The 10940-nt window shown below is 35.5% G+C and overlaps 1 protein-coding gene and 1 long non-coding RNA gene across 2 annotated transcripts in view; one reads left to right on the forward strand and one right to left on the reverse strand.

Annotated features, from left to right (window-relative positions):
* The window catches only part of LOC141583743 (uncharacterized), a 32751-nt gene that overhangs the window by 13847 nt on the left and 7964 nt on the right, over nt 1–10940 (forward strand). Inside the window, exons 5-6 of the long non-coding RNA XR_012516625.1 lie at nt 2050–5030; nt 6741–6869. This is a non-coding gene — a long non-coding RNA (uncharacterized LOC141583743). The remainder of the gene's footprint in view (nt 1–2049; nt 5031–6740; nt 6870–10940) is intronic.
* LINGO2 (leucine rich repeat and Ig domain containing 2) overlaps nt 1–10940 on the reverse strand; it is a 342878-nt gene that overhangs the window by 4975 nt on the left and 326963 nt on the right. The window lies entirely within an intron of this gene.

Genomic DNA, 10940 nt, shown 5'->3' on the forward strand with positions numbered 1-10940 from the left:
CCATTCTAGTGGGACTATATTTTCTCATTGCATTTTCCTCATAACTAGTGATGCTGAGCATCTTTTCGTCTGCTTATTGTCCATATATGTAGATTCTTTGGTATATTTTATCTTTAAACATTTTGCACACTTTTGTTTTTTTTAATTATTGAGAAATAAATATTTATATATTATAAATACAGGTTCCTTATTAGATAAATATATTATGCATATTTTATGCTCATCTGTGGTTTACCTCTTCCTTTTCTTCATATTTCTTAAAGACCAGAAGTTTTAAAATTTAAATCTATTTTAACATTTTTCCTTTTATGATTTAGCCTCTGTGTGCTCTATTTAAGAAAACTTTGCCTAAACCAATGTCTTGAAGATTTTCTCCTAAAAATTTTTAGTTTTATTATTGGCATTCAAATCTGTGATCCATTTTGAACTAACTGTGTATAGCATGAAGTAGGAATGAAGATTTTTTTTTTCTCTCCTACAGCTATTTAGTTTTTAGTGTTATTTCTTAAAAAGACTTCCCTTTCTAGCCAGATGTGGTGGCTCACCCCTGTAATCCCAGCACTCCTGAAGGTTGAGGTGGTTTGATGGCTTGAGGCCATGAGTTTGAGATCAGCCTGGGCAACATAGCAAGATTCCCCTATCTACAAAAACAAAAAAATAAAATAATAAAATAGCCAGGCATGATGGCATGTTTCTGAGTAGTACTCCTATATACTCAGGAAGCTGAGGTAGGAGGATTGCTTGAGCCAAGGAGTTTGAAGCTGCAGTGAGCTGTGATTGCCACTGCACTCCAGTATAGGTGACAGTGTGACCCTGTCTCTACAAAAATATAAATAAATAAATAAATAAATAAAAATAAATTTAAAAAAATAATTTCCTTTTCCTGTTAACTTACTTGAGGATATTTGTCAAAAATCAGTTGATCGTATATGTACCTCTCCATTTCTGTTTTCTATTCTGCTCCACCAATTTCTATGTCTGTTAGGCCAGTACAGCTCTCTTGGTTGCTATAGCTTTTTATCATCAGTTTAATTCTTGAAATCAGATGGTATTAGTCATCCAATATTTGTTGTCTTTTCAAAAAGTCCTTTGGCTTTTCTAGATCATTTGAATTTCTTTATAAATTTTAGCATCAACTTGACAATTTCTAAAGAAATTTTCTGTGATATTGGCAAAAAATGGTGTTGATCCCATTAATAAGTCTATGGAGAAATGATATTATGACAATATTGAACAACTTTCCCATCCATGAATGTTGCACTATCTTCATATCTTTAGATATTCTTTCATTTCCGTCAAAAATATATTGTCATCTACAAATAAAGATGGTTTCATTCTTTTCTAATTTGTACACTTTATTTTTTTGCATCTTTTGCATGTGGTAGTACCTCTCATACAATGTCAAATAGGAACATTAATTGTTTTTTCTCCATTAAGTTTGATGTTAACTGTGGGTTTTTCACAGATGACCTTTGTTAAGATAAGGAAGTGTTTTTTTTCTCAGTTAACTAAGATTTTTTAAAAGTACATGTGAGTACTGAATGAAAAAATGCTCTTCTGTATCTATAGAGATGATCTTAATGTTTTTCTCTGTTATTCTTTGAATATGGCAAGTAATACTGATCAATTTTTGAAGATTAAATCAACCTCACACTTCTGGGATAAAGCCTACTTTGTCATTTATTGAATATTGTATTTGTAATACTTTTTGGAATTTTTCTGTTAATATTTGGTCCATAACTTGTCTATTTGATGAGAATTTTAATCTAGTTTTCAGTTTCTTTGTGATGTGTTTGTATACTTTAAGTAACAGAGTACAGTAGTCCCTCCATATCCATGATTTTGCTTTCTGTGGTTTGTTACGCTCAACCGTGGTCCAAAAGAAGGTGAGTACGGTAGTTATTTTAAAGGAGAGTGAGAGAGACTGCATTCGTATAACTTTGATTATAGTATATTTTTTATAATTGTTCTATTTTATTAGTAATTTTTTATCGTAGGTGTACATACACAAGGAAAAACAGTGTTTACAGGGTTTGGTACTATCTGCAGTTTCAGGCGTCCACCAGGGAACTTGGAACATATTCCTTGTGGATAAGGGGAGACTACTGCAATACAGTCCTTACCAAACCAGCAGATAAGTATTCCTTAATTTCTTGTTCTCTTTTTTCTAAAGAGTTTGTGTAGAATTATTTTTATTATTATTATACTTTAAGTTCTGGGATACATTTGCTGAATGTGCAGGTTTGTTACATAGATACATATGCCTTGGTGGTCTGCTGAATCCATCATCCTGTCATCTACATTAGGTATTTCTCCTTAAGCTATCCCACCCCCAGCCCCCAACAGGCCCTGTTTGATGTTTCCCTCCCTATGTCCATGTGTTCTCATTGTTCAACTCCCACTTACGAGTGACAATATGTGGTGTTTGGTTTCTGTTCTTTTATTAGTTTGCTGAGAATGATGGTTTCCAGATTCATCCATATCCCTGCAGAGGACATGAACTCATCCTTTCTTATGGCTGCCAAGTATTCCATGGTGTATATGTGCCACATTTTCTTTATCCAGTCTATCACTGATGGGCATCTGGGTTGGTTCCAAGTCTTTGCTATCATTAGCAGTGCTGCAGTGAACACACATGTGCATGTGTCTTTCTAATAGAATGATTTATAATCCTTTGGGTATATACCCAGGAATGGGATTGTTGGGTCAAATGGTATTTCTATTTCTAGATCCTTGAGGAATCGCCACTCTGTATTCCACAATGGTTGAACTAATTTATACTCCCACCAACAGTGTAAAAGTGTTCCTATTTCTTCACATCTGTTGTTTCCAGATTTTTTTAATGATCGCCCTTCTAACTGGTGTGAAATGATATCTCAATGTGGTTTTGATTTGCGTTTCTCTAATCACCAGTGATGGTGAGCTTTTTTTTCATATATTTGTTGGCTACATAAATGTCTTTTCTTGAAGTTTCTGTTCATATCCTTTGCCCACTTTTCGATGGCGTTGTTTTCTTCTTGTAGATTTGTTTAAGTTCTTTGTAGATTCTGGATATTAGCCCTTTTTCAGATTGGTAGATTGCAAAAATTTTCTCCCATTCTGTAGGTTGCCTGTTCACTCTAATGATAGTTTCTTTTGCTGTGCAGAAGCTCCTAGTTTAATTAGATCGCTTTTGTTGCCATTGCTTTTGGTGTTTTAGTCATGAAGTCTTTGCCCATGCCTATGTCCTGAATGTTACTGCCTAGGTTTTCGTCTAGGGTTTCTATGGTTTTAAGTATTAGGTTTAAGTCTTTAAAAGTCATTAAGGCTAATGCGGTTGACTGTGTGGTTCAGCTCTTGTAAAATTAGTAAGAGCTAATTTTTAGCTACACTAGCAATTACTGAGACAAGGGTATTATTAAAATCACTAACTATGAATGTGAACTTGTCTGTATCTTCGTGACTTCTATACATTTTGGTTTCATGTATGTTAAAGCTCTGATATGAAGCACATGTTGAATTTCTGATGTATCAATCATTTATCATTAGGAAGAGTTCATATTTGTCTCTAGCAATGGCCCTTGTTTTTAACTTATCTTTGTTGAGATAATATTTTGGGGTTTATTTCATTTTGGCTCATTCCTCAAATTTCAAAATTTCAAAAACAGGATATTGAAATATATGATTAAAAGGAGTATATTCAAGAAAATACAAGAACAACCAGCTTTCTTCCACTTTGGAATTAAGATTTTTAAAAAGACAAGCTGTTAAAATCTGGTTGCTCTTCTAGTCTAATATGCTGAGAAGCAGAGTCCTGGTTAGGAAATCTTAGCTGAAACTATTTTCAAACAATTATGTTTCAGTATTCACAGTCCACTGGAAACACACTTGCAGCCAAATACTTCCTGGCAGCAGAGGTGAAATAATACTCAATAAAACATGACCTGAGACATATCTAAACAGACAATATTTGCTTTGCCATTGAGGATTCTCTATCTTGCAGCAATAATTTCCCCACAGCAAGTACCCTTTGCACGGTTCACAGTATAGTTTAATGCTGTTTTCCTTAAGCTGTGATTGAGTCATCTGTAACACACAAACTGTGGTATGACATTTTAAATGATTAAAATAGCCACTCTAGCTTTCTTAAACAATGTTTTTGTAGTATAATTTTTTCTCTCTTTTCACTTGGTGCATATGTGTTGAGTTAGTTCTTTCTTTTGGATCTGGTCTCATAATCTCTGCCCTTCATTATATTGCTTAGTCCATTTACATTGAATATAGTCATTGACATGGTTATACTGAGGGATGCCATTTTGCTCTCTGGTGTCTATTTGTCCCTTGCGTCTTTTGTTCCCGTATTTCTCCTTTCTTGCCTTATTCCCTCTGATTTTTTAGTTTTGTATTTCAATTCCTCTTTTGACTTTTTAATCGACATTTTATCTTATTTTTATTTATTCCTCTAGGGATTGAAGTTTACAGATGGTCTCCAATTTATAATGGTTGATTTAGAATGTTTCAATTTTACAATGATGTGAAAACAGTATGCATTCAGTAGAAACTATATTTTGAGTGCCCATACGACCATTTTTTCCCATTTCAGTACAGTGTTCAATAAATTACATGAGATTTTCAATGCTGTTACAAAATAGGCTTTTTGTTAGATGATATTGTCCATCTTTAGGCTAATGTAAGTGTTCTGAGCACATTTAAGTTGGGCTAGGGAGATTAGGTATATTAAATGCATTTTCAGTGTTATCTCTTTAACTTATAATAGGTTCATTGGGACGTCACCCATCATAAGTCAAGGAGCATCTGTACATTTTCTTCACAGTCTACTTTAATATTGAATTGCTTCAAGTAAAATACCGGAGCTCTGCAACAACATATTTCCATTTACACTCCTCCCCTCATCCTTGGTGGAGAGAGGTACAGACACAGAGAATAGTGTTTGAAAAGGCATGGCAACAATTAAAAACACTCTATAATTGGAGACGAAGTCCTTCAGAATCGTTGGAACAAAAACTGAGGAGAGAAAAGAGGCTGAAGAGGTAATGAGAGGAATGATTTGCAAGGGGGTTATAAACTGTGATAAGCTGTTTACACTTTATCCTAAGAGCAATGGCAAGCACCTTAAAGTGTTTTATGCAAAAGAGTGATATGATCAGATTTACATTTTGGAAACATGAGTCTGATTCCAACATGAAAAGCAGACTCACGCAAGGGAAAGACTTGAAGCTGATAACTCGGGAGACTGTTGTGTTAATTCAAGTCAGAAAAAAATAGTGGTTACTCTCAGGGTCATGGGTGTAGTGTTGGGTAAATGGACAAATTCAAGAGGTATTCTGAGGCAGAACAGAACTGCTTCACAGACAATCAGCTATGGAGGGTGTAGGAGGGTGTAGGAGAGGAGAAGCGCAGATTGTTTACACTTTTTTACAGTGAGGTGAGACTTGGTGTTCTTCACTGAGATAGAGAACTTAAAGCAGCCTGAGGAATTCCTGGTTTCCTCAAATTCCTGGTTTCCTCAAATGTGTTCATCACTAGACCAAGATGTGTGGGGTCCCGGAGCAGATTAATGATTTTACCACTCCTTAAAAATGTCTTTGGTAGGGTAGGGAAACATATTTTCAATTATAAGCAGATGACTCTTTATGTTCAATGTAAAAGTTTCATAATACGCTTTATGCTTAACTGTTCATTTTTGAATTGATGGTAAAGTGAGTCATTTTTATAAATTCCATCATAGAGTACTGTCTTCCTTTGCAGAATTTGCCCAATCAACCTATCACCAGTTAAATAAAGAAACAGTTATCTTATTTCTGATTTATTTCAGCAGCGGTTAAGAGAAAGTTTGTTTATTGCTTTGATTTCTTAATTTGGCTGTAAGTATGTCTGCCATGGAAGACAGTATCTAACTAGATCATGGCCAAAACTTAACTAAAAAGGAGCTCAACTAAGGTGGATCAATTTCAGCTCCAAAGTAAAGGACTTCCAAAAAAGAAGGGTGGATAAGTATCCAGCAAGCCTCCTGCAGGTGAGGTCTCTATACATCTGGAACTCCTTGTTCATTCTAGTAATGTTCTTCAGCTAGGCAGAAGAGGGTAATTTGGGGCTATATCTCCTCAGTTTTTTGATTAGCCTAGAAACTGTGGAGGAAATGTTGTGCTTTATTATTATTCTCACAAATATTTCTCAGTTTTAGCCCAGAAGGCAAACTGCTGACTCCATTTAGCTTTCACAGTCAGCAGAAGTCTGACAATCAAAGCTTGCTCATAATGTCCGACTGTGACCAAGGTTTCACAAGACGAACTTTGTTTCATTTGGAATAAAGCAGGAAACTGAAACTATAGGGAGTTGACTAGGGCCTTTCCATAAATTCTGATCAAAGGAATTCTTAAACACAATGATTAGTACCTTTTAAAACCTAGCATGTGAAGTTGGTTATTTTTATACTTACACATTTTTTGTATGCTGAGTATTTATTCCCCACTTATTCTATTTAAGGAACACACATCAAAGCATCAAGAAGTAGACTTAAAGAAGGAACATAAAAGACCTGAAATCACAAATTTGAGCTCACTCAGACCTGGCCCAAATTCTGATTTTGACATTTATTAGCTATAGGACATAGTCATCTACGTCTATGATTCTGTCTCCTCTGTGAATTTTTGATAATCCAGAATAACCATGAGCATTAAAGGTGGTGTCTATGGTGCCTAACACATAAATAATAGCTATAATTTTATTATTTTTTATAGGATAATGATATGGTTTGTTGAAGCAGTATTTGTCAGGACTGAAGAAAAACCAAATAAAGGCATGGATTTCCTCTGAAGACAGGAGAACCGTGCAGAAAGATGTCCTCAAACAGATGATGAAGTGATAAGGTGAGTGAAGAGACTGGTAAAATGGAGAAAGTGAAGAATTTCAAGCAGCCTTTATTTTTAAAAACACAAGTAAGAAAGGCAGGAGATCATGGTGGTTGTATGTTGTTTAAAAAGAAAGTTTAGGCGGAAACAGCTGCTTTGATGGATAAGGTAATGATAAATTGCTTAGCCTGGAAATCCTATGACTAATTTAGTTCCCTGGCAACTGAACAAAGGGCACAAAACAATAAATGGATAGCACAGGAATCTCTTGAAACTTTCAGACTATCTAATGATAAATTTTTTTTTTGAATTCAGTAAAGCTATTTCCCAAATGGAGAGGAGTAGGTGAAGAGTGGGTTGGGGTAGGGGTAAAAAAAAAAAAAAAAAAGAAAGCAAAGCTTTTAATGAAATCTGAGGCTGTAATTTCCAGATGTCTACAATTGTAACTTCAGAAATCCTGGTCTCTACAAAAATCAGATCTGGAAGAGATGTGAAAGTTGTATAAAACATTTGAAAATTAAAATAAATCAATTTTAGTATGAGCAAGTCTGGAAACTCAGCCAGGGTTACCTAAGTGCTTTCAAACCAACTTGAGATCTAACCCAAAGTCCCAGACCTGTCAGGAAACACTGGATTTGAGCTGTCTTTCATATATAAATAAATTATAGCTTTATATATGATTTCTAATTATCCTCCAAAGCATTGCATTATATCTGTTTCTCTCTACTTATTTTTGGTAAGGAAGGAATGGAAACTTTCAATATTGAGGCTCAACTTGGAGAATATTCAGGGGGAAATGAAAACACCAAAATGAAAGCCAGGCTTGGGGAGCATCAAATGTGTTAAAATTTACAGGTATAATAATAAAATTACTCAGTGGTTCAGGCAAGTAGGCACACAGTTAGTTACCTACTACTGTAGATACCTCTTGATTAGCCATATGCAGGTGATCAGTTCTGGAGGTAACTGAAGATAGTATTTTGGTCTATAGTTACTAGGGTAGGGACTGAGACATGTTGGCAATTACTGTTTGGTTTGAAGGTTTTAAAGACAATGTGAGAGTCTATCTGTATAAAAAGTAGCTGAATTAGCTGTTAATATGATTTAATGCAATGAAATTGATGGAAAATGATATAAAATGGGTATACAACTCGTAAATTGAGCAGGCGATGTAGTCAGATAGCATCTTTATTCTTTTCCTCTATTTTCTCTATTCAGGGGTGGTAAGAAGATCAAGAAAATTGTTATTTGATTGGAACTGTGCTATAGATAACAGTGTTCTCTGGGATTGGGGAATTTTAAAGCTCACTCCTTTTGTGAAGCAGTTTCTGGGGGTTCTTCAGGACCCACAATCAAGGGCTATCCTCTATGTAGTTTCCTTTCATCTGAATGAGTGAATCTTTATTCTGGCTTGTCTCTAGGAAGATCTTATTTACAGAGGTCTTAGAACCTCTTCCAAGTAGCCTTATTATAAAGAAGCTCCCTCGTGTATATTGCCTTCAAGGGCGCGGAAAAAACTCATTTGCCCAAAAAACTCTGGAAAGGCAGAGCAGTCCCAATGCAGCAGCAACTTTCTTTACCACAAGCCACAAAAGAGGATATCTAGCCTAATATTAGTTTTCTAGATTTGCAAGGAAGGAGTTAGACACAAGTCATGATGTGTCTTTAACTACAGGCAAAGACTATTAACATTTCCATATAATCCTGTTGAAGCAATTTTCTCCTGGTTTCAGGAGAAGAGGAAAGAACTTTTCTTGCTTGATGTATCATTTACCTATTTTTTAAATCCAGGTTTTTTTGAGCTCTTAACTTTTACCCTATAATTCTCTCATGCTTTCTCATACATTATCACGGAAATACCTCTCATTGCAAATAGAGAGCAACTAACTATTTTAAAAAGCAGATTTTTGTTCAGTAACACTTCCTTTTAAAAATTAAAAACACACACACACACAAAACCACACACAATTTTCTCATCTTCCCTGTGGGCTCTGTTTTGGTATCTTTTTCTCTGATTTCCACTGGACTGTATCTATTGGAAAACACAAATTCATCTTGTATTCAAGTGATTAGTGAACAATTAGCAAAGCTTGTCCTAAGTCATTAATTAATAGTTTCTGTCTAATCCTTCCTGAAACTGGAGAGCCCTCTGTTCTCGTGTTTATTTTGATCTCTTTGAAATGTAAATTATTTGCTCTTCTACAGTTCTGAATCTCCTTTTGGCCTACATAGAAATTCTTGGGCATATATAGTATGCCTATTCTACTTCAAATTTTTAATGATGAAAGTGTTTTTCTCTAGCTTTGAGGTTTGTCTCTTTGAAATTAATATTACTAATTAAAGGGAAGTTGGCTTAAGATGCCTGTTGGCCTCACAAATGTGATGTGAAATGCTCCAAATCTGTAAGGCAGTATAGGGTAATGGCTAAAAGATACGCAATCATCAAACTGTGTTTAAATCTAATCCTTTGTTATTCTCAGTTTTCTTACCTTTAAAATGAGAATAATAGTAACTCTTACAGGGTTACTGTGTGAATGAAATGTGATTGTGCACATAAAGTCAGAGCTCTATACTTTTATCATCACGACTTAGAGAAAGGGAAATGTTGCTCATGGTATGACACAAAATCTCTCAACTGCCGGAAGTACTGAAAACCTTTTTTGATGTAAATAGAGAGGATATGCAATCTGGAGGCAATCCATTAAGGTAGATGTTAAGGTCTGTTAAGTATTTTACATTATAGCTGAAAACAACTGAGGTAGTCGCACCCAGTGCAAAAATTTTTGCTAAGAAGTTACTTAAGTTCCTCTAAACATAGTTAGGACAAGCTATGAAATACATGCCTCAATATACACCATGGAATACTATGCAGCCATAAAAAAGGATTTCATATCCTTCGCAGGGACATACATGAAGCTGGAAACAATCATCCTCAGCAAACTAAAACAGGAATAGAAAACTGAACATTGCATGTTCTTACTCAGAAGTGGGAGCTGAAGAAAGAGAACAGAAGGACGCAGGGAGAGGAACATCACACACTGGGGCCCGTCAGGGCTTCGGGCTAAAGTCAAGGGAGACCATCAAGACAAATACTTAATACTTGCAGGGCTTAAAACCTATATGATGGGTTGATGCGTGCAGCAAACCACCATGGCACATGTATCCCATAACAACTTAAAATGAGAAAAAGAAACACGTGCCTCACTTTGACTGGGTCAAAGAAAGTTTGGTTGCCTTCTGTGATAATTGCCCAGGCTTCAAAACCCACCCAGGCCCTTTAGAATGTGTGCCCACGGAGAACAACTACCTCTCCCTCATAAGGTTACTAAAGTTTACTTGGGAAAATATCAACTAGAGGAGAATTCTGTTAAGTAGCTTCCCTTTCCGATTTTTGAATTTTATCTATTGTTCCACAAAAAACTGGACTCTTTCAAGTGTGGATATTTATGAACAAAAGATCATCTCTCTGGAGGTTACCTGGTTTTAATTAGTTGGTGCTGAATGCACCTAGACATTTTAGCTTCTTTCTTACTTAAAGCTGTGCAGACAAGATAGCTGTCTTAAATCCCTTCTGGAACACTCTGGAAATGAAGAAATATAAATTTCTACCAGCTTCTATAACAGATAAACCCTTAAATCTCAGTGGCTTAAAACAATAGAAGTTTATTAGTTCTGCTCCGTGAAGACATCGAGGGACTTGGGCTCTATTCTGCGGCTCCTCCCTCTTCTAGGTCTTTAAAGTCCTTTCCATTTGATATGAAAAAAGATGAAGAGGATCATAATACTGAGGTTTTCATAAACCAGACCCAACAATAAACTCATAATGTCTGTTCATGTTTCATCAGTTAGAACTCAGTCATGTGGGCACACCCAACTAAATGCAAAGGAGGCAGGAAAATGTAGTTTAGCTACATGCCTATGAAGAAGATGAAACAGGGTTGGTAGGTAGGTAGCTAGCCTCTGCCAAAATAAATAGCAATTGATATTAATATGAATCTAGTAAGTATGCCTAGATTTATGCTTCTATTTTTTGTTTATAAGTTGTTTCGGAGAAGACGTAGGCATCTGGAAAATTACCTACTGTCTATT

The sequence above is a fragment of the Saimiri boliviensis genome, chromosome 2 (genome assembly GCF_048565385.1).
Source record: "Saimiri boliviensis isolate mSaiBol1 chromosome 2, mSaiBol1.pri, whole genome shotgun sequence".
Taxonomy (NCBI): domain Eukaryota; kingdom Metazoa; phylum Chordata; class Mammalia; order Primates; family Cebidae; genus Saimiri; species Saimiri boliviensis.